We start from the raw sequence: 24920 nt of genomic DNA, 5'->3' as shown, positions 1-24920 counted from the left end.
CATGGGAACAAGAAAGGAGGAGATTCTACCACGAGGGAGACAGAAGATGGATGCCAACATACAGAACTCAGCATGGACTATCTAATCCAAAGGACAGTAAGCCTGAGTTTTTCCTATTGAAAAAGTTTACTTTGGATTTTCCAGAAGCCTGATGGAATGTTGTTTTGATGATGAACATTAGGACTTGTAGTTTGTTTTAAGATGTAATTTTTCTTGAAGCTGGAGGGGAGGTCCGCCCCCCCTTTTCTTTTTGTTAGCTAGATGTTTTATTATTTTCGTTTGTTTCAGAGGAATTCTATCTCCTATCAATGGGGATGGGATTGGAAATTGTAAATATGCTTTGCTATGCTTTGCTTAACTTCTCTCAGAACTATATTTTTCTAATAAAAGTAAATATGCTTAAGAGCCGGAAGTTAGCTTCTTGAATAGACACAAGCTGTTATAAATAATTGGCTTATCTAAATTGATGTATTTTACAAGGCCACGTATACTTAACGCTACCAATTTGGGTCCAACTGATTTTTGAGTGCTAGAAGGGTGGAATTCCCTGGTACTCATGTGTGTGGCTTGGCTCTCAATGAAATCGGTCAGACTTGGTGCCAGAGTAAATTTTAGCTACCCTAAGGCAAAACTTACGGACCCAGTTTGCCTGGTAAAGGAGCGATTTACTTTGGAACCTCTCTGCCTGTGGCTGAACAATTTCTTAGGAAATTGACTTTGCTGGCAAGAGAGAAGAGGTTCATTGTTTTGGTTCTGCTTTTTGTCCTAATAATATTGCAGTACTTGCAATGGATGGCAAGATCATTCTGATTTCCAAAGCAGCAACAGATTTCTGTTACAAATATGTTACCAGATTTAGCAAAGGGATACATAATGCTTGCAGTTAATTTGTAAATTGACAGCTGGTATCCTATTCATACAAGGGACATGGTGGTGCTGCAGGTTAAACCACAGAAGCCTCTATGCTGCAGGGTTGGAAGACCAGCAGTCGTAAGATCGAATCCACGTGGCAGAGTGAGCTCCCGTTGCTTGTCCCAGCTCCTGCCAACCTAGCAGTTCGAAAGCATGTAAATGTGAGTAGATAAATAGGTACCACTTCAGTGGGAAAGTAATGGCGTTCCGTGTCTAGTCATGCTGGCCACGTGACCACAGAAAATGTCTTCAGACAAACAATGTCTCTATGGCTTGGAGACGGGGATGAGCACCATGCCCTAGAGTTGGACACGACTGGACTAAATATTAAGGGGAACCTTTACCTTTATCCTATTCATGCTGACATAACATAAAGTGACATTGGCATAAATGTGCCAGGAGTTATGCCAAGGAAAAGATATTGAACTATGGAATCACACAATTGGTTGAGTGATAGGGATACCGCTTCCATCTTGGCTGTTGTACAATAGTATTTTGGCAAAATAATGGTATGCATTGGTTTATACATTGAACTGCTGGCAATGAAATTATGAAATAAATTGAACAGTTATCTGGAGGTGTCTTTGTATATCTTATTACACTGCAATAAAGAACAAATGTATATTTTACTACTAAAAATGGTCACAGTGCCATTAAACAATTGTGGTTAATTAAGAATTCTCAATGACAAAATGATGTAAAACATGTTATCAGGGTAACCTTCACTATGCACCTTTATTCACTAGTCTTTCTTGTTTAGATTCAACATACTAATTTGCTTCAGCTTCACCTCGTAGGTTATGCCACACATTAAGTATTTAAGACTGGCATTGCTCCCAGTGGAATTTTGATTGTATGTTTAAACAATGCTAACCGATTCTCTGGGCAACAGTCATAACATGAAAATGAAGTAGGCCTCTTTCATAGTTAATGATGGCACTTTACATTATTAAGGAGCTAGACTTGAACAATTAAAAGAGAGAAAATTAATACTGCTTTACAGCACCTTGAAACTCTTTGAAGACTAGTTTCTCTTCATATTATCAACATCTAGCATCCCCATGTGAACAGACCTTTTCTATATTATGTTCAATGTAATTAGGCCATCAAGTAATATGAGTTCAAACCAAATTATAATGCCTATATATTTCAGTTAATATGATAATGGTGAAAGAAACCAATAATTGGTGATGGCAGTAGTTTCTTCCTCTTCTTTCTCATGATATACTCATTTGACTTCTTATACTGTTACTCACCACAACCTCTGTATCGCAACTATTGCAACCTCAAAGAAAAGAATATTATTTTAAGTGTTACACTCTGATCAAGAAGTTGTATCTGGGTTGATGCACCTGCATGTGCAAGCCATTCCTTTCAACATTTAGAGAGCCTTAAAAGGGAAAGGCAATAATGAAGTAAAATGCCTTAAGATGATGAGGCAAGTACAACAGAAATATCTTGTGAGCAAGTGTTAGAGTCTCCTATGGTCTGTGCCACAGGAAGCATCCTTTTTGGTTTTGCATGTCTGTGTTACTTATTAAGAAATGGGGCTGTTTGAGTTAGAGCTGATTAGAAAACAACTTTTGAACAAAGCCTTCATTGCCTTCTCATTCCCTGTGTGGGGAATCTCAGGCTCTGTGACCAAATCTGGCCCTCTTCTCACCCCCCCCCTAAGATTTTGTACAGCCCCATCATCACCACTATCACCATCTATAAATGATGAAAAACCACTTCTGGGCTTAGCTATTAGCAAGAAGAGCCTTGAGCTAAAACATGCTTGTCTTTTTGGCCCTATCTCTTTATCTTTGGCACAGCCCTTCACATTCTGGATGAATGAACAAACCTCTCTGCAAATGAGTTCAGCCCTTGGACTGCTAGAGGTTCTGTACTTTTGATGGAAGATGAAGGCAAATTCAAATTAATTTAAGTTGATGTGATGACAGTGAGGAAATCTGGGTTCTTTCTGAAAACAGTAAAGAAGAGTGGAGCAACCAATAAAGGAGCATTTTGAAAAATACTTGAGACTTAATATTCTTTGTGCTAAATAATTGAAAGTGCCGTACTAGAGCTGCATTTCATGTAGCAGGACAAATGTGTGGAATCCTGCCCCCAAAGTTTTGCGAGTCTTTCCAAAAGCTTTTTTTCTTTTTCTCCAAGCTCGTTTCGTTTCGCTTAGTCATTTAGTCATGTCTGACTCTTCGTGACCCCATGGACCAGAGCACGCCAGGCCCTCCTATCTTCTACTGCCTCCTGGAGTTGTGTCAAATTCATGTTGGTTGCTTTGCAGACACTGTCCAGCCATCTCATCCTCGGTCGTCCCCTTCTCCTCTTGCCATCACACTTTCCCAACATCAGGGTCTTTTCCAGGGAGTCTTTTCTTCTCATTAGATGGCCAAAGTACTGGAGCCTCAGCTTCAGGATCTGTCCTTCCAGTGAGCACTCAGGGTTGATTTCCTTTAGAATTGATAGCTTTGTTCTCCTTGCAGTCCAGGGGATTCTCAAGAGTCTCCTCCAGCACCACAATTCAAAGGCATCAATTCTTCGGTGGTCTGCTTTCTTTATGGTCCAGCTCTCACTTCCATACATCGCGTAAGTGCCGTACTAGAGCTGCATTGCTCAGCTACTCATTATTTACCTCAGCAAAGACCTTTAAAGACTGCAAAGGCCTTTGCTAAACTTGTTACCAATATACAGATGTGTTGAACCCCCATTATAAAAATACCTTAGTCTTTTTTTCTTTGATCCAACATCAGCTTGCCCTGGGAGTAGGATTTTGAAAAGCTTTAATTCAGTGGGGAGATTCCACAAGGAAGGGGAGGGGAGGAAATGTTTAACCCAACCCTCTAGAAGACTATGCCAACTCCACATAACCCCTTCCCCTTCCCTTGCTGTCATCTGAGTTTTTTTAAAAAAAACCTAATTAGTAGTTGAGAGGCAAGGCATGTGCAGATGCTATACTGGACTGCTAGAGCCCAAACAGCTGTATCCAGTTAAAGAAATGGAATTCCCCCCTCTCTGAGCTAATGCCACAGCTGGAATCAGCAAAATGACATTTAACCACAACCAACCACAATTGTATTGAGCTTTCTCTTGCTTTGGTTAATAATTCAGCATGTGACAATTTGAATCTCATTTGAACATGACTAGATGCAACTAGACATGACAAAACAAATGCCAGCTCACTCACATACCTTCTTGTGCAAACCACAGGATCTTGTTTATTTACCACAAGCAGTCACTGCTGGAATCGAAGTAGTAAAAGCAGTAAAGCACAGCAAAATCTGCTTGAAGGAAAAACATAGTCTGAATTCTAAAACTTAAAACAATAATAAAAAAGAGCTATAACACAAACTCATTCACATTAAACCAGTGGAGATAAGCTAATTCTCATCAGCATAGAGAAACCACATAAAACTAAAAGCTAAAACCTGAGGGGGGAAATGCTCTGATTGTTTGGCTATTGAAACAGCATGAAAACAATAGGGGTGGTAGGGTCATTCATCATACTACACTGATACAAAGTATTGTATCATGGGATACATTTGTTGACTTATTTGATCTTGGTCAAAATGAAAACACTAGTTATGCTGGCTGAGTAAATCTGTGGATTTCACTCAGAATTCTGGATGTGCATCATTACATTATTCTCATTGTACAAGAGTACAGTGAAGTTATTGTGCAGCACAGCACGTGGAAATTCTAAAAATGGGGTAGCTCAAAGTAACATTTATAACATTAAAGCTGTATGTTGGATTGGGAATAAATGTGGTAAAAGTGTAGCAGACAGTGTGCTCTTGCACTGTACGAAACTTGGAGAAGTTTGGGGAATGGGTTCTCAAGTTCTGAGTTTTTAAATTTAAATCTCCCCTCCTCCATTCAGAAACAAGTGTCTCAAGATTTTTTAAAAAACTCATCTCAATTAAAAAGATCAGTCTTGTTTACCTTGAAAAGGAATGTTGGTCCCAATTGTTCCTTTTATTTGGAAAGAATCTGAGCTGCAGGAGCTAACATACTAATCTTCAGTGGGAAGAAAAGGTAAAAACAACCACTTTGTTATAAAACTGAGCACAAGTAACAGACTTAATACCAAGAGTGTTCCAAACTAGATATATTGTTGCAGCTTCCTGTAGGAAGGCTTTACTGCAATGAAAGGTCACAGAGTCAAAAATATAGGCTTACTTTAAAGGAAATAAGAGAGTGGCAGTCATGAAGAAAGGGACATTTAGCCATGTATCTTCAGAGGATTAGCAGACAATTTTGTAAGGCGTATTGGAAGTATTTTTGCATGACAGAAGTACAGAGCAGTTGTGTTTGTCTGAGTGCTGACTGCATTCAGTAAACATTCTCACTTGATTTCTGAGACCAGGCTCCTGACACAGGTTTCCAGAGGGGAAATCAGCTCTAGGTCCAGGGCAATCAAAACAGTCAGGACTAAATTAGCTGACTCTCAGTAGGAGAACTCTTAACTCCTTCATGGTCTTATAGGTAATGGTACTTGGAAAAGGATACTGCGTCTGGTGGTAAAAATATTTAAGATAATTTAAAAACAGAAAATCATTTCCCCTGAAGCTTACTTGTTTAAACTGTGAAACTACTTTTTTTTTTTTTTTTTTTTTTTTTTTTGCTTTCTGGCTGCAGACGATCTTACTCAACACTATTAGAGCTTTTGAGCCTATACCCTGTCATAGTTTCAACCAAGCCACCTGTCTTGTCACTTTACAATTGTCTGGGGAAAAAAAAGAACAAAACAAAAACTATCAAAACATCAAAGATGCTATGTGACATGTCATATAAGTATATGGTGACTATATGAGTTAATGACTGTGACAGCCTCCTCACACATCACAAAGGAGGTGTCACGTCACTCTCACATACACACACTTTATTCACGCTGCCACCAACCATACACTCAACTGACTCCTCAGGCAACTGTATGGATTTTTAAAATAAAAACTTATGTTTATTTGTAAGAACAAAAGGAATGGTAAATCACTTTATCAACTAAAATAAAAGGCAATCTGAAATAATAAAGTATTCCCTCATACACACTCTCTCTCAGACCTTCACTAACACAGTACTTTATAACATATACAAGCCCTAACTCCCTAAGTCCCTACCAGACCCTATCCAAGCCCTATCTGGTTCATATCATGTCCCTATCTTGGACCCTATCTAAGCCCTATCGGACTCTCACCTCATTCACTCCCCCCTTAAATACCATAGCTCCACTCTCTGAAGTCCCACCTCCCGTCCTGCTATAGGCAGATAAACTCTAGCTACAGCAGTGACGGGCAGATGACATCATCGCTACCGTCACATTACCTCCCCCCTTATAAAAGTTGTTTTGCGGGGGGAAAGCTAAGGTGCTTTTCACCCCAAAACAACTGCACATCAAATAAAACAATGCATACCCCAATACAATACTTAGCACAACCATATAACACTTTTATGCATAACCATATCTTTTCAAATATACTTACTTTCTAAACAAGCAAATGCATGAGTGTATACACAGATAACAATGCAATAACAATAACACTTTTTATAACATTTACACATAGTATTTTAAGAATCCAGGTTCGTTCAGCCGTCATTGTCAGGTCTTCGAGATAAGGTGTCAGTAACACAGTTCATTGTCCATTTGACAACCTTACCCTCCAAGTCATAGTCCTGCAAAATGCGAGCCCACCTCATTAGTTCACAGTTCTGGGCTTTCATAGTCTTTAGCCATATAAAAGGTGAGTAGTCCATGCACCAAATGAAATGTCTCTTCCAGACGTAGGCCTTCACTTTCTGGATCGCGTAAACGATGGCCCAACACTCTTTTCCGATGGTTGACACGTGCTTTTCTTCCTTTCGAAGTTTCTGGATCAGGTAGGACACAGGATGCTGGTCTCCATAGTCATCACATTGGTACAGCACGGCTCCTACCCTGGCCTTCGAAGTATCGATGTGGACGATGAATTCTTTATTTAAGTCTGGAGCATGCAACACAGGGCGGTTGGTTGATGCTTCTTTTAGCTTTCCAAAAGCCACCTTGCAGTCATAGGACCATGGAACAAGGTCACTGGTCCTTTTTTTTCATCAGCTCTGGATCATTTCGTTGTAACACTCCTTTGGCTACATCAGGTTTGCTGGAGAAAACCGGCTGATACTTATTAACCAATGTTAGATCACTCTGCTGTTCTATGAATAGAGCAGGGCTGATCTGCACCTCCCCTGAGATGAACTTTTGCTGACCCCTCCATTCCCAGAGAGGTATCTCATGTTTTCCTTTATCAGCTGCTTTCAATTCAAACAGCACATTTTTTCTTCACTACAAGAAGGCTTAAGGGCATTTACATGAACAACCCTTTTGTCTAGGTGTTCAAGAATGTCATTGAGGTTACTCATTTCATGAATAACTCTATATGGACCGTACCATCTCAGTTGTAGATTGTTCCCCTTGATGGGCCTCACCAGAAAGACCTCATCTCCAGGAATAAACTGAAGTTCCCTAGCCTTTTTGTCATACCTCAGTTTTTGTTTGACTTTTTGTGGTTTTAGATTCTCAGCAGCCAAATCTAGATTTCTTTCGAGGCTGTTTACCACAGAGTTTACACATGTGATCACATTTTGGGGGTCTTCTTTAACAATCTGATCCCAATTTTGCTTAATTAGATCAAGCGGACCCCTCACATGTCTCTCAAATAATAGCTTAAAAGGGCTGAAACCAGTACTCTCTTGTGGGACTGATCTGTAGGCATATAAAAGTAACTGTGAGTTTTGGTCCCAGTTATTATGGCTCTCAGCTAAATAGGCTTCAATCATCCTCATGAGGGTCACATTGAATCTCTCTGCCAACCCATCACTTTCTGGATGATAGGGAGAATTCTCTAAGTGTTTTACTCCACAAATCTGCCACAATCTATTTATAAGCCTGGATGTAAAAGATGGTTCTATAATGTCTGCTTCGATACTTTTAATAGGTGTTGAAATTACTGGTAAAGGGCACAGCTTAACCATGGTCTTGTCACTGTTATAGTTCTGTTTCTGGCACAAATCAAATTTCTGACAGAAATTTCTAATTTGTTTTCCTAATTCAAGCCAGTAAAAGTTCTGGGTTATTCTCTGTGTGGTTTTATTTATACCCAAATGTGCATCAACTATGTCTGAATGTCCCATTTCCAAAATCATTGAACGATATTTATCTGGTACAACCAACTGGCTTCTAACCTCAGGTTCCCCTTTTGAAATATTTATCAGTTTTCCTCTGTATAGCAACCCTTGTTTGATATTGAAACGTTCAGGGGATTCAGCGGATAATTCTTTGCCAGCCACTTTTCCAAAACATCCTTTTAAAGTGGGTTCTGCTAGCTGCTCTTGGGCCAATATACTTTCCTGAGGTATTTCCAGAGAAATTGCCTCAGCTTGGGGTATATTTCCCCCTCTCTCTTGAAAATCAGTAACATTTCCTGCCGCCTCAGTTTGTTCTGGATGTGATCGAGTAATCACCAAGGCACTCTTGACATGTTTTGAGAGATCTGTGCCTATAAGAACTGATGCAGGAATTTGAGATGAAACTCCAACGCGCCAATTACCTCTCCATCCCTGATAACTAACTAAAATTTCAGCCACAGGTAAAATCACTATCTCCTTCCCAATCCCTTTGATTGTCATGTGCTGATTAGGAATTAAACATTCCTGAGGTACGATATCAGAGTGACAGATGGTAACCTGGGAGCAAGTGTCTCTCAATGCTAAATAGTGGTTTTCAAATATTCCTATATTGTCACCAGCTGATTCAAATAATTGAGAATCAGTTCTAATATATAAGCAGTGTTTTATCTCTGCAATAGGAATATTTTCATCATAGCTTGAGATCTGTCCTCTAAATGTATCAATTTTAGAGAGCTTAGCTGCCTCTGCTTTCGTTTCTATGGCTACAGGGCCTTCTCTAGGGGGAGTCATTTGGCTGTTCTGAATGTAATACACAGACTTTGCCTCTTTTAAATTCACTTTCTGAGGTAAATTTTCTTTATTTTGTTTTATTTTAAGACACTGGGAATCAATATGGCCCCTCTCTTGGTGGTTGAGGCAAATTTTTTCTTCCCATGAGCTTTTTCTTGCCAATTTTTCTAATTTTTCTTTTCCCTCCAAAATCTGGCTCTTGGCTTGGCCCTGTTCTGAAGGCTTTCCAACAAAATGGCCGCCCACCTTCTGCTGGCTTTTAACTTGCCCTTTGTAATATTTAGGGTGGTCTTCCCATGTTTTTCTCATAGTCTTTCCCTCAGAATAACTTGAGTTTTGTTCTACTTTTATACATTCAGCTGATGTAGATATGTTTCTCTCAGGATTTGAATCATTATTAGCACTTTTATTTTGGGCTGATAATTTCATTTCTTTCTTTTTTAGCTGCAATTTTTCCGCTTTTATTTTCAGATCTAGTTCCTTTTGCTTAGCCTCAAACTCGGCCCTGATCTGTAAAATTTCTTCCTGAGCCCTAGCTTTTATCTCTTTAACTTTTTCTTCAGTCTTATCTCTGATTTCTTTTAATTTAATGTCTTTTTGCTGATTGTATTTTTCAAGATCTTGCTCACTTTGTCTGGCCTGAGCCTCATACTTTTCTCTTTTTGAAATTTCTTCAACTGATAAATTGTTATTATTCTGATTTAGGTATCTTAAATTTAATTGTGCCATACTAATTTGGTGTTTCAGTTCCATCTCTTTTAATCTCATGGCCATTTCCCTATTTCTGGCATCTGCCTCTGCCTGACTGATTTCAACTCTTTCTTTTCTTCTTATTTCTAGTTGTTTCATTCTGAACTCATGTTCTAGTGAAATCTCAAATTTTCTTAGGTCTGTTAAATGTTTCTTAGAAGACCTTTCCTTTTTCGCTGAGAAAAATCTTTCCTCTTTACCATTTACCTCCTCCTCAGAACTGGCTGCCATCTCTGCAGCTCTCAGCTCAATCTCAGATTTCTTACTGCAAGTTAAGGGCATATTTATTCACAAAAAGGCACTTTTTTATTTCCAAGCCTCTGTTTAAATCACTTTTTTCCTTCCTGTGCTAAGGTCTGATATTTAGTTGCAGTGTACACCAGCTGCTCTAGCTGTGTGCTGGTAATTGTAACTACACTACTTTGGCGTCTTCTACCCCTTACACTGGGCCCCTTGCCAACTAAGGATACTTTATATTTCTGCCTTTGGCACAACTTTAAATTTTATTACAGCTCTACCCACACACTTAGGTTCTGCTGTTTACAATGGAGATCCCTCAGCTTTGCTGCCCTTGGTCTTCACGATGTCCCCACAGAGTTCACCTAACTCTGGACACGCTGACCAAACCACCACAGCCTCTGCTTTTGGGCCACTCTCCCTCATAAAATGGACACCACAGAGCTCATATCTCAGTTCTCCCACTCTGAAGCTCAAGCGCCTCTCCACTAAATTTGCTCCCCTTGAGTCAAATTCTAGAGAGTTACCCATGCTTTACACTTCAGGTGACCCTAACTGAAATCCTTTTGCTCTCGTCACTTTGGCCAAGGCTTTACTGGACACTCGTATCCCAACTGCTGGACACCAGTTTTATTGTGACGTCCTCCTCACACGTCACAAAGGAGGTGTCACGTCACTCTCACATACACACACTTTATTCACGCTGCCACCAACCATACACTCAACTGACTCCTCAGGCAACTGTATGGATTTTTTAAATAAAAACTTATGTTTATTTGTAAGAACAAAAGGAATGGTAAATCACTTTATCAACTAAAATAAAAGGCAATCTGAAATAATAAAGTATCCCCTCATACACACTCTCTCTCTCAGACCTTCACTAACACAGTACTTTATAACATATACAAGCCCTAACTCCCTAAGTCCCTACCAGACCCTATCCAAGCCCTATCTGGTTCATATCATGTCCCTATCTTGGACCCTATCTAAGCCCTATCTGACTCTCACCTCATTCACTCCCCCCTTAAATACCATAGCTCCACTCTCTGAAGTCCCACCTCCCGTCCTGCTATAGGCAGATAAACTCTAGCTACAGCAGTGACGGGCAGATGACATCATCGCTACCGTCACAATGACCTCCACAATTTTGTACCATTAACAACTCTACTCAGATCTTACAAACCAACAACATCTCATATTAGGTTTTCTCTCTTCCTACACTCCTCTTCTTAGCAATATTGTCTTGCAGCCACATCCCAACTATTTGTCAGGGTTCAGTAGAAAAGGCACCAAGTGTGCAACCCCTATCTTTCTTTTTGACAAAGAAGATAGGTGCCCCTGCAGGCAAAGTGGATGGGCGAATAAACCCTCTGGTAGGTTGTCTTCTTCATGGATTGCTGCCTTGTCGTGGCGAAGGGGCTTGAGTAACTCAGAGAAACTATGGGCTATGCCGTGCAGGGACACCCAAGACGGACAGGACATAGTGGAGAGTTCCGACTAAACGCAATCCACCTGGAGTAGGAAATGGCAAGCCACTCCAGTATCTTTGCCAAGAACACCCCATGATCAGAAACAAAAGGCTAAAAGATATGACGCTGGAAGATGGGCCCCTCAGGTCGGAAGGCGTCCAACATGCTACTGAGGAAGAGCGGAGGACAAGTACAAGTAGCTCCAGAGCTAATGAAGTGGTTGGGCCAAAGCCGAAAGGACGCTCAGCTGTGGACGTGCCTGGAAGTGAAAGGAAAATCCAATGCTGCAAAGAAAAATACTGCATAGGAACCTGGAATGTAACATCTATGAACATTGGGAAGCTGGAGGTGGTCAAACAGGAGATGGCAAGAATAAACATCGACATCCTGGGCATCAGTGAACTAAAATGGACAGGAATGGGCGAATTCAGCTCAGATGATTATCATATCTACTATTGTGGACAAGAATCCCGTAGAAGGAATGGAGTAGCCCTCATAGTCAACAAAAGAGTGGGAAAAGCTGTAATGGGATACAATCTCAAAAATGATAGAATGATGTCAATACGAATCCAAGGCAGACCATTCAACATCACAATAATCCAAGTTTATGCACCAACCAGCATTGCTGAGGAGACTGAAATTGAACAATTCTATGAAGATTTACAACACCTTCTAGAACTGACACCAAAGAAAGATGTTCTTCTCATTATAGGGGACTGGAATGCTAAAGTAGGGAGCCAAGAGATAAAAGGAACAACAGGGAAGTTTGGCCTTGGAGTTCAGAACGAAGCAGGACAAAGGCTAATAGAGTTTTGTGAAGAGAATAAGCTGGTCATCACAAACACTCTTTTCCAACAACACAAGAGGCGACTCTATACATGGAAATCACCAGATGGGCAATATCGAAATCAGATTGATTATATTCTCTGCAGCCAAAGATGGAGAAGCTCTATACAGTCAGCAAAAACAAGACCTGGAGCTGACTGCGGTTCTGATCATCAGCTTCTCATAGCAAAATTCAAGCTTAGACTGAAGAGATTAGGAAAAACCACTGGGCCACTCAGGTATAATCTAAACCAAATCCCTTATGAATACACAGTGGAAGTAAAGAACAGATTTAAGGAACTAGATTTGGTGGACAGAGTGCCTGAAGAACTTTGGATAGAGGCTCGTAACATTGTCCAGGAGGCAGCAACGAAAATCATCCCAAAGAAAAGGAAATGCAAGAAAGCAAAGTGGCTGTCCAACGAGGCCTTAGAAATAGCAGAGAGGAGAAGGGAAGCAAAATGCAAGGGAGATAGGGAAAGTTACAGAAACTTGAATTCAGACTTCCAAAGAATAGCAAGGAGAGACAAGAGGGCCTTCTTAAATGAACAATGCAAAGAAATAGAGGAAGATAACAGAAAAGGAAAGACCAGAGATCTGTTCAGGAACATTGGACATATTAGAGGAACATTTTGCGCAAAGATGAACATGATAAAAGACAAAAATGGGAGGGACCTAACAGAAGCAGAAGACGTCAAGAAGAGGTGGCAAGAATACACAGAGGAATTATATCAGAAAGATGTGGATATCCCGGACAACCCAGACAATGTAGTTGCTGACCTTGAGCCAGACATCCTGGAGAGCGAAGTCAAGTGGGCCTTAGAAAGCCTGGCTAACAACAAGGCCAGTGGAGGTGATGGCATTCCAGTTGAACTATTTAAAATCTTGAAAGATGATGCTGTTAAGGTGCTACATTCAATATGCCAGCAAGTTTGGAAAACTCAACAGTGGCCAGAGGATTGGAAAAGATCAGTCTACATCCCAATCCCAAAGAAAGGCAGTGCCAAAGAATGCTCCAACTACCGTACAATTGCACTCATTTCGCACGCTAGCAAGGTTATGCTCAAAATCCTACAAGGTAGGCTTCAGCAGTATGTGGACCGAGAACTCCCAGAAGTACAAGCTGGATTCCGAAGAGGCAGAGGAACTCGAGACCAAATTGCTAACTTGCGCTGGATTATGGAGAAAGCCAGAGAGTTCCAGAAAAATATCTACTTCTGCTTCATTGACTATGCGAAAGCCTTTGACTGTGTGGACCACAGCAAACTATGGCAAGTTCTTAAAGAAATGGGAGTGCCTGACCACTTTATCTGTCTCCTGAGAAACCTATATGTGGGACAGGAAGCAACAGTTAGAATTGGTCATGGAACAACTGAGTGGTTCAAAATTGGGAAAGGAGTACGGCAAGGCTGTATATTGTCCCCCAGCTTATTTAACTTATATGCAGAATACATCATGCGGAAGGCTGGACTGGAAGAAACACAAGCTGGAATTAAGATTGCCGGAAGAAATATCAACTGACGCGGAAGAAGACTGATGACCGCATCCCGTGGACCAGCGACTGTGAGGAGGCGTTCCGGAGGTTGAAAGAGGCGCTCATCAATTATCCAGTGCTGCATGCTCCAGACTTCGACCGGGAGTTCATCATCTACACCGATGCGTCTAACAGCGGGGTAGGAGCAGTTCTTTGCCAGGAGGATGAAAATGGTGACCAGCATCCAGTGTCCTACCTGAGTAGGAAACTCCAGAAAGGTGAGAGACATTTGGCAACCGTGGAAAAGGAGTGCCTGGCCATAGTATACGCGATTCAGAAGGCCAAGCCTTACATCTGGGGAAGACATTTTGTTCTGTGCACTGACCACTCACCACTGCAGTGGTTAAAGACAATGAAAACCCACAATAGTAAACTTATGAGGTGGGCTTTAAACCTGCAAGATTATGACTTTGAAGTGAAGGTGGTCAGAGGGTCAAAGAACTGTGTTGCTGACGCCTTGTCAAGAAGACCCGAAGAGTGAAGACGGCGAAGAAACTATGGACTATGTATAGTTTGTTGACCAAAAGTTAAATGTACTTGTTTATTATACATGCTTAGTTTGTAGTAATAAAGGTAACTTAATGTATTGTAAATGTTAATGTTTAAATGCATAAGTAATATGTTTAACATAGAGTGTAAGTATGGGATTGTATGTTATTGTATAACTGTTTTGTGTTTTGATCCTGGTTGTTTTTTTGGAGAAAAGCACTTTAGCTTTTCGCCTGCAAAACAACTTATAAAGAGGGGAGGTGTTACATACAGCACTGATGGTACCTGTCTGTCATGGGTTTGGAGGGAAAGTTCCATCCTATGGGGAGTGGAAGGCGGGACATCAGGGAGGAGGGGCTGTACTGTATATATATTTGGAGCTTGTGTGGAGAAGTTTAGTTGTGGGAGTGGAGTCTGTGTGTCAGACTGAGTACAACTGTGTGTCAGTTAGTACATACCTGATAGGTTCAGGTTTCTTTATAGGTAGCCAGAACTGATAGGTTCAGGGTCTGTGCTTTACTTTAAGGTGTTCTGTGTGAACCAAACTGTTGTATGTATGATTGAGACTAAGCCACGTTACAGTATCTTATTTACTTGATCTTTTTATTTACCCTGTTTGTTGTTTAAATAAACCTTGTTCTTTTGTTTGTTAAAAATCCATTCCTGGTCTGTGTGACTTCTTATAGGGAATGGTTGGTGGCAGCTTAATTAAAGTGTGGCATACTCCGGTAGGTCTGGGGTTGTCACATCAACAACCTCCGATATACAGATGATACCACTCTGATGGCAGAAAGTGAGGAGGAATTAAAGAACCTTGTAATGAGAGTGAAAGAGGAGAGTGCAAAAAACGGTCTGAAACTCAACATTAAAAAAACTAAGATCATGGCCACTGGTCCCATCACCTCCTGGGAAATAGAAGGGGAAGATATGGAGGCAGTGTCAAATTTTATCTTCCTGGGCTCCATGATCACTGCAGATGGAGACAGCAGCCCTGAAATTAAAAGGCGCCTTCTTCTTGGGAGGAAAGCGATGACAAATCTTGACAGCGTCTTGAAAAGCAGAGACATCACCTTGCCAACAAAAGTCCGAATAGTCAAAGCTATGGTTTTTCCTGTCGTGATGTATGGAAGTGAGAGCTGGACCATAAAGAAAGCAGACCGCCGAAGAATTGATGCCTTTGAATTGTGGTGCTGGAGGAGGCTCTTGAGAATCCCCTGGACTGCAAGGAGAACAAACCTATCAGTTCTAAAGGAAATCAACCCTGAGTGCTCACTGGAAGGACAGATCCTGAAGCTGAGGCTCCAGTACTTTGGCCATCTAATGAGAAGAAAAGACTCCCTGGAAAAGACCCTGATGTTGGGAAAGTGTGATGGCAAGAGGAGAAGGGGACGACCGAGGATGAGATGGCTGGACAGTGTCTGCGAAGCAACCAACATGAACCTGACACAACTCCGGGAGGCAGTAGAAGACAGGAGGGCCTGGCGTGCTCTGGTCCATGGGGTCACGAAGAGTCGGACACGACTAAACGACTAAACACAACACACACACAGGTTGTCTTTTAGATATTTGCAGAGAGCCTCCAGTTCAAGAGCAGACAAGGCATGGAGTCATCCAAAAGGGATCTCTGTGCTGTGGTGGAGATCAATGAGACAATCATAAGGCCAGTGTGAGGGCAATGTCTCAGCCCCCTTCTTTACAAAAACATCAGCTAGATCCTGGTACGGCTCAGGGATCGTGACTTCCAGCTTCTGGGGGCAGTCTTCTGGTGAGATTTCAGGTATACTACCAACCACAATCTTGACCACATGACCCTGGAAACAGTTTTCCTGACAATGGGCAGACAGGAAATGGACTGGGTGAGTCCCTGTGAGATTTCACTGGGCCCAAGAAATTGCAGAGTTGTGTTCCATTAACCAGGTAGTCCCAAGAATTACTGGAAAGTGGGGGTGCACTGATCAGATTAAATGAAGTCCATTCCTGGTGAGTGGCGCTCACAAGCATCCCCAAAGCTTCTGTTTCTTGCATCACCGGACCCAATGCAAGGAGGGTACCATTTTATCCCTCCATTGGTGCAGGGACTAGCTTGGGCCAGCAGGGGATCTGAAACTTTTTCACAAACTCAATGTCCATGAATTTAGATGAAGCCCCAGAGTCTATCATAGCTAGCCCTTCAAGGATAGCCCCCTGTGGTAGCAATGATTGTACTGGCATCACCAAGTGTGGGGGTGAAAGCTCAGCTCCTGGTAGGCTACCCCCTACAACTGCTGGGAGAAGCTGTTTTCCATGGGTTGAACCTTGGCGGGGCAGGTGGCAGCATAGTGGCCTTGAAGACCGCAGTAAAGGCAAATCCCCTGGTCATGATGGTGCTGCTTCTCAGCAGGGGTTAAGCAACAACGAAAACCATCCACCTGCATACGCTCTGTGGGGTGGGAAGGCCTGACCACAGCATGATGGCAGTTATTCTCAAACCAAGAGTTGTTGCACTCATGTTCCCACTCTGCTAACCAAGTGTCTATGTTAATACAAAGGGAAATGAATTTGTTCAAGGTGTTAGGCGTAGCGACACAGGCTAGCTCATCCTTAAGAGCAGCATTCAAGCCAGCCCAGAAATGGAAACATTGTGCCTCTTCATTCCAGGTAGTATCAACTGCAAGGCAGTGAACCTCAGCTGCATAGTCAGCCACTGATCTGCAGCCCTGTCTTGGTGACTGCAGAGCCCACTCTGCTGACTGCTGCCAATTAGCATCCCCAAATATCTGCTCAAGAGCTTGTAAAAACACAGGCTAATGCTGGGCCTGACAGTAAACTGACCATCAGTGCCACCTTGCTTTGTTCACTAGGGTAGGCGTCAGGGCACATATGAAAAGAAACCCGCATTGGTTAACCCCCTTAACTCCTTGCAATACCCAAAAAGGGAGTGCTGGAGCCCAGACTGCTGGTGAAAGTGCTGACACATTCTGAAGTACAGCAATCTGGGAGCACAGGGCCAGAACCTCTGCTTGTAGAGCCTGGATGACATCGCTTACATCTGTGGATCTGATGACTGGGTCGGGGTGCAAGGGGGACTCAGAAAACTGTCAGGGTTCAGTAGAAAAGGCACCAGGACCCAGTCCATAGCAAGACCACAGGAACAAGTTAGAAACAACCCCACATTCCAAGCAGGGACCAACCAGCTAAGCTTTTGAGTCCAAACAGCAACCAAGTAGAAGGATGAATTGTGGCCAGACAGTCCAGGAGTCAAAGTCAGGAGGAAGAGTATCAAGGCAGCAGGGTCCAGGAACACAAGGAGAGGCAAGGCAGGAACAACTGGGTAAGCAGACATGGCAGGAACAACCAGGCAGGCAGGCAGGCAGGCACCACCAGGCAAGACAGGAATAAGGAAGCTGGCAAGCAAGGCAGGAACAATGAGATTGGCAGGTGAGGCAAGGCAGGAGTAACAGCACAGCTGGAGACCTTAGTTGCTGAGGTAAAGGTCTGTAGGGGAAGCCTGTTCTCATATAACCCATTCCTCAGATTCCACAGGTGGCACTCCTGAGGAGCTGGGCAACAGTTGCAGGGAAAGAGCCCAGACCTACAATCTCTAGAGCAGTTCTCCCCAGAGGGATTGGCTCAAGCCTTTTTGGGTTGCATGGTTCCAGCATGGCCCCAGTCCTGACACTATTCTTGCTTCTGTCCTCCTCCAGCACCCATGTAAAAAGGCATATGCTCATCTTCTGGGATCCTCTAGTACTGGGTAATTTTTCTCTACAGGAGAAAAGTTGCTAATGGAATTTGCGTGTAGTATATGTATACTTAAACTTCTGTTTTAAAAATCCAGGAAATTAAATTCTTCAAAAAAACCCCCTCTAGTTTATTAATGAGGGATATAGTGCTTCTGTCTGCATAATAGCAGGTCAGCGTTAGGAAAAAAGGATGCCAAGTTTTACATAGGAAAGGGAAACCTGCATGCTGACAACAGTGATGGCAGCTGTGAAGATGGTCTACATTAATAAACTAGAGGGTCTACAGGATATCCTCATTCTCATTCACACTTGTCAAAAAACAACTCTGACAATTTATTTCTGTTTCAGTGAGAAGTTTGTTTCTTTGTTTGTTTGTTTATTTAAATTTATACCCCATATAGTTAGTGAACAAGCCACTACTCTGGGCGGCTTACAAAATATTATTAAAACCATATAAATCATATCAACCATATAAAAAGAAAACAAACAAAAAAGGCATCAACTTCTGGGATTTTCCCTTGCTTGTTGCCACTTTAGGAATACATAACATCTTTTTCCTGCTGGCAATGTAGTCACAATATTGTGCAGCAATATTGAAATGTGGTTGCAGAATTCTTATTTAAAGAATTGAAATCTACAAATTACTAAGATGACAACTGCAAATTATTTTAAATGACTGGGTAACATATGAAATAGCACTATCTTAACAGTGGAGGCTTTTGAGTCCAAGGTAATAAATCCCCTCTGCTTTTTAGTTTTTATTTTACAGAACTATACAAGGTGACGTACTTTATCCCATCAATGAATTCTTCATTTCAGATTATTCCTTTTAAGTTTAGACTAAAACCGCAGCAGATTCACCACCTCACCCCATAACACAAAAGTCATCACCAGCTTCCACTGTAGTCATCATTTTGGATAACTCCTTTAAAGGTTAGACTAAAAGTAGAGTAGATTCACCAGACTACCCTGTGACACTAAAGTCACCACTAGTTTCCACTTCATCTTAATCAATGCCATTGTTTCACCTAACTCAGTATCATCTACATTGGCTAATAGCAATACTTCTGGCTTTCAGTCAAGCAGTCATTCCAAACTCTCCTTGGAAATGCCAGGGATGGAAACTGGGACATTCTACATACTAAACACAGAATACTTCCATGTTGCCTGATCGAGACTTCCCACTGTTGAATCACCATGCATATGCATTATATAAATGTAAACTGTAAGCTCCTTTTTATTTATTTATTTATTTATATATTTGTTTGTTTGTTTGTTTGTTTATACCCCACCTATCTAGTCGAACGACCACTCTAGGCAGCTTCCAACATACATAACACAACATATTAAATATAACAAAATATTTATACATCAATATACAGATTATTCAAGATGAAAAGAAAAGCAAAACAGAAAAGGAAAAAGAAAGAAGAAAAAAGGGAATCAGGTATTAACTGGAGGGAAGGCCTGCATAAACATCAAAGTTTTCAATTGATTTTTTAAAATGCCCAGCGAAGGGGCCACACGAATCTCCAGAGGAAGATTATTCCAGAGGTGAGGAGCCACCGCTGAGAAGGCCCGGTTTCTTGTTTTTTCCTTCTGGGTCTCCCTCGGCATCAGGCTCCTCAGTCTTACCTCCTGACTCGATCAGGTGATACAGGTAGATTTTGGTCGGAGTAGGCATTCCGCCAGGTATCGAGGCAAAGAAGGACAACTATCGCTTTCCAGATGTTGTTGGACTTCAATAAACATCAGCCACATTAAGCTAGCTAATGGTGAGAAGTGCTGGGAATTGTAGTCCAACAACATCCAAAGGCATGTTCCTGCCCTAAGGGCATAGGGCTGTCTTTTCCACATGCCATTCAACAAAAATGTCAAATGAATGGATCCTAATTCTTTGTCTATAACTGACTACAACATTTCTCCTGGTGACCATTAAATAGGCACATATATATTTTCCATGTATTCTGCATATTGGTGAATTGTTAAAACCAGTATATAAGAAATAATAGTAGCATAAAGCATTCCCCCTTGTTTGGATCCAGTTTGCTAGCAAATAGTGTTCACACAGACTGACATCAACTCTTTTTATTTTATACACACATTTGAGGTGGGGATTCTTTCTCCCCCCAAGATAACTCTAATTATTACTGAAGATCAAAATAATTTATCAAAGAGACTCATATATAATTTAACGCTATGTGATGTTTCAGCAGCTGTCAGTTCTACAATACCATACATGTTTCATTGTCTGGAGGATGTTCTTTCGTCCTTCCTTCTGCTGATTTTTTTCTTGTTTTATTGCAAAATACCTTTTTTCTGATAAAGTCCATCTATTCCTCTTTGTTTGTCATTTCCCCTCTGTTTGTTTCTTTTTTCTTTCCCACCTCAAGAGAAAAGGAAACACACTTTTTGTGTGCATTCATGTGTGTGCACATTCTTAAAAGTATTCAAAAGATGTAAGAGTGCACAGTAGAATTTATCTTTGTTAGGGAAAATTAAAATGTAAAGAAGTCTGCAAATTTTCAAGAGTATCAAATTTCAGCTTCATGCAAGATGTTACAAAACTAGGTTCATGCAACATTTAAGTCTTTCTAAGAAAGCACTGAGCTCTTTCAAGAGCTGGGATATAATGTCAGTCTTGGGGCTAACAGGAAAAAAAATCTAAGAGTTTTAAGAAGAGAAAGTTAGGGGAAAGTTTTTCTGGTCATTTTGATGGAAAACTCTGTAGATTTGGACAAAGCTCTTACCTGTTTAAGAGTTTTGTCCAAATCTAAAGAGTTTTCCATATTTAGGATGGAAAGAATTTGAGGGTTTTTTCCCTCTAAATCAAATGTGAGCGAAATTAGATTTGTCCTTCCACACAGAGGGCTTTCTAAGTGCTTAGCTATTAAATGCTTGTATATGAGTCCATGCACATTCAGTCCAAACTGTGCTAAATTATGCACATCACCCCTCCTTTTTTTTTTGAAAGTCTTCTCTATGAAAACAACATGGTCATCAACATGGTAGGAATAGCAGCAGCCATTGAGTTTTGCTGAGAGAGATAGAGATGACACAATTTACATTAGATTTTGAAGAAGTCACTTACAATTGAACATTTATTTACATTTTTATATTTTTTGTATTAATTATGAAAAAAAGGAAAACTGACATCTTCCCCTAGCTGATGGCAAAATCATGGTTTATAGGCACAACAATACAGAAACTAGGAAATATACATGTCCTCAGTCATGTGTTGCAGTTGCTACATGTACAGTATTTGAATCCTCTGATAGCCCTGTTGAAGGGTCACTTACTGTGAGTGGCCCCGGCCGCTGCATCTATAGTAATGTAGCAAGTTCTGATGATTACTTAACTTTATTTGACTCAACACACAAAGGGGAAAAAAAAAAGAAAACACAATGTCTCTGCAGTCCTTTGAAGGACAGGATCCCAGTTCTATACAACAAGGATGAGAATGCTAGTTCTATGTAATTTCAGTCCTTTTAGGGATGAGGGAACATCCAGACCCTGCCCCTGAGTTCCTTGGGATGTACAACACTCCTCTGGTGGCCCATCAAAGCTGATATGAAAAGTCCTAGCTAGTGAAAAGTCCTTGCCTGTCCATCCCGTGGCTTCCAACATCTCCTCCAGCAGACTACTCTCCTTCTGAGCAAAAGGTAGTGGGAACTCCAAGGTGTCCTCCCAGATGTCAGGTTCTGAAAACATCCCCCCTCCCTGTTCACTCTCCTCTGTTTCTACTTCTCCAAAGGCTACAGCTGTTTCCCTGGGGGAGGGCCCAGGGCCTCCACTCTCCCCCACTTCACATGTTTTCTTGGATGATAACAGTTCCTCTGCTGTTATTGAGGGGGCCTGCCCAGGGTGGCACTTAGCTCCTTCACCCCAGCCAGCTGGCTCACATATAAACAGAATTATTGTGCTCAACAAGGTGAGCCTAGCTTAGCCTAGCCATCTAGCTGATTCAGACTACAGCTTCCACCATTTCCAGCCAGCTTGGAACCATAATCCAGAATACGAGCTTGCCTGCATATTCTCCAGATGCATTGCACACTCACTCCTTTGGAAAACATATATGTGAAGTGGATGTTCACATTCAAAATTGCACCTGTGCATAGATCTGACATTAAAACCTGCTCTCCATCCAGTGGAAGCCAAAGAATATCATGACTGTGTCACATATTGTGGTGATCACCCTGCTTTGGCTCATGTAGGAGATTATTTGCATGTACCAATGTGAGCTGTTGGGAGGCTGAGCCAGAGAAACCAGAAGGGAGGGACGAGGCAGAGAAGAAGAGTTTGGGGAGTAAGTTAGTCAGTTAGAGAGTTTGACTCAGAGATGAAAGTCTGAGATAGTCTGTGGGACATAGAGAGTATGGTATAGTGCGGAGTTAAGGTAGGCATCTAAGAGTATGGAACTTACAGAGAGTTAAGAGAGTTAAGAGTGAAACAAGTTATTACCAATCTAATGAATACTTTAAAGTCTGTGAAGAACCTGTTTATGCAAACTGTAACTAATAAACCTGTTTTGTTCAACTTTATTCTCAGCATGGACCTCAATCTTTCTAATTAAAGGGTGTTGACAGAGATCAACTGGTGACAGCGTAAAGGAGAGAATGTGTCGTGGGTCTCAGGTTAGTGAAATAATCTGGGGACATGCAAGGGGCATGTCACAATTGCCATACAGTGGTGGGATACGAAGAAATCCAGTGAAGCCAAAGTTTAAAAGTGAATTTTCTGGAGTTGTGGGTACCTTTTTAGTTAGGTCTGTGGTGAAGAAGTGGGTAACCTGCTAGAGCTTTTGTGGAAAGGCTTAGTTGCAGGGCTTCTAAACCCAGATCTGGAGGAACTTAAGATAGGGAACCAACTCTGAAGAACATTTATTTTTACCTCAGGATTTGAGAGACTCAGGGGGCTAGCTCAAAATCCAAGGCTCTGAGAGAAAAGGGAGCAGGGGTGGATAAGAGTGGAAGCCAGAGTCAAAACAGATCTGAGATGATAGGTAAATAAGAATTTAAAAAGATAATTATTCTGGTGTCTGGAAGCAGGAATTGCTGAGACAAAGAAACTCAGTAACAAAACTGGAGAGCAGCCAGAGAGAGATGCTGAGTAAAGCGCAACAGAATTACTGGGGAAAACAGCTGAAAGAGATGTCCTTTTAAAAATAGTATAAGAAAGTCCACTTTAACTCTAAAATGCCACCCAAAAGAACAACAACAACAACAAAAATCAGCTATGGAGGGAGTTGAACCTCAGAAGACTTAAAGGAATGGAAGCCCTCAAGCTCATAGTAAGGGAGAAACTAAGGGACCTGTAGTGATTGCCTCAGAAGGAGAAAATATTCATAGCTCCCAAGACTTTGAAAGATGGAAACTAGAACAAGAATTTAAGCTTAAGGAAAAGGAACAAGAAACAAAGCCAGGGCTGAAGAGAAACTAAGGAACTAGAGCTCAAGGAATTAGAAATTAAAGAAAAAAACCAGAGCTGAAGAGATAGCTAGGGAATTTGAGCAATAAAACAGGCAAAGAGAAAAAGAAATGCAATTTCAAATAGAGATGAAGAAACTGGAATTAGCTGCTCAAAATAATAACAATAATAGTAACATAGTCCGGGAAGTCTCTCAAAAAGCAACCTAAAGAAATTTCCCTAATATAGGAATGGAGATTGTCCTGAATCTTTCATAATTTCATTTGAGAGAGCTTGTTGGGACTTTGAGATTAAAGATGATGGTAAAAGGTAAAGGTTCCCCTTGACATTTAGTCCAGTCATGTCCAACTCTAGGGCGCGGTGCTCATCCGTTTCCAAGCCATACAGCCAGTGTTTGTCCGAAGAAGACAGTTTCTGTGGTCACGTGGCCAGTGCAACTAGACACAGAACTCTGTTACCTTCCCTCCAAGGTGGTACCTATTTATTTACTTGCATTTACATGTTTTCCAACTGCTAGGTTGGCAGGTGCTGGGACAAGTGATCAAATCATTCTGTTGCATGGATTTGATCTTACGACTGCTGGTCTTCTGACTCTGCAGCACAGAGGCTTCTGCGGTTTAACCTGCAGCACCACCACGTCCCACAAAGATGATGAGAGGATGCTAATTTTAAGATCACAAATAAGTGGAGTTTTGGCTCAACTTTATTCTCAGATGCCTCTGGAGCAAGTGGAAAACATCTCGTGGACCCCCGAGTGCCAGGATCCCTTTGACCATCTTAAGACAGTGCTGACCTTGAAGCCTGTTCTTGTTGTGCCGGACTTCAACAAGGAATCCAACAACTACACTGATGTGTCCAACATTGGACTTGGAGCTGTGCTGTGCCAATCAGATGACAGTGGGACTTTACATCCAGTAATGTCTGAGAGCAAGAAGCTCCAACCTAGCAAAAGACATTTATTGACCATAAATAGGAAATGTTTAGCCATTGTTTGGACATTGCAGAAACTAAAGCCCTACATATGGGGGAAGGAATTTCATTCTATGCATTTATCATTCACCTTTAAAACGGATGAGGACTATGCAATCTAACAGTAGTAAATTGACCAGATGGGCCCTGATTCTACAGGACTTTGATTTTGAAATCAGAAGCATCAAAGGTCCCTGAATGTGGTTGTGAATGCTTTGTCCCAAAAACCTAATGATTTTTTTTAAAAAATCAAAATAAAATGCAAATAATTATTGTAAATGTTTAGAGTGGTAAATTTGGTTTAGTATACATAGTAATATAAAGAAAATTGAATTACAGGGTATGTATACGTATTGGTAAGATATTGGTTGTTGTAGGTTTTTCGGGCTGTCTGGCTGTGTTCTTGAGGTTTTTCTTCCTAACGTTTCGCCAGTGTTTGTGGCTGGCATCTTCAGAGGACAGGAGTCAGAACTCTGTATGTGCTCTGGTCTGACTCCTGTCCTCTGAAGGGGCACATCACACATATCATGTTGCATGCATGTTGGGCAAATAGGAAGGCTATACGCATGTTCTTGTACTGCCATTTTGTACATAAAACATAGAATAGATGGCTTTTCAGCAGCTTTCCTGTTTGGA

General features: G+C 41.4%; 1 long non-coding RNA gene across 2 annotated transcripts; it reads left to right on the top strand.

Annotated features, from left to right (window-relative positions):
- Window positions 1–24563, top strand: LOC140705820 (uncharacterized). 2 transcript variants are annotated; one of them, XR_012085351.2, is made up of 4 exons: window positions 19–96; window positions 924–1073; window positions 22437–22522; window positions 24029–24563. It is a non-coding gene; the product is annotated as an uncharacterized LOC140705820 (long non-coding RNA). The 2 variants fall into 2 exon arrangements; XR_012085352.2 differs by lacking the exons at window positions 924–1073; window positions 22437–22522 and having other exon boundaries at window positions 1–96.
- Window positions 24564–24920: the final 357 nt, after the last annotated feature.

The sequence above is a fragment of the Pogona vitticeps genome, chromosome 3 (assembly GCF_051106095.1).
Source record: "Pogona vitticeps strain Pit_001003342236 chromosome 3, PviZW2.1, whole genome shotgun sequence".
NCBI lineage: Eukaryota > Metazoa > Chordata > Lepidosauria > Squamata > Agamidae > Pogona > Pogona vitticeps.
Note: the sequence above shows the minus strand (reverse complement) of the source record. Positions and strands in the feature narration are given on the sequence as shown.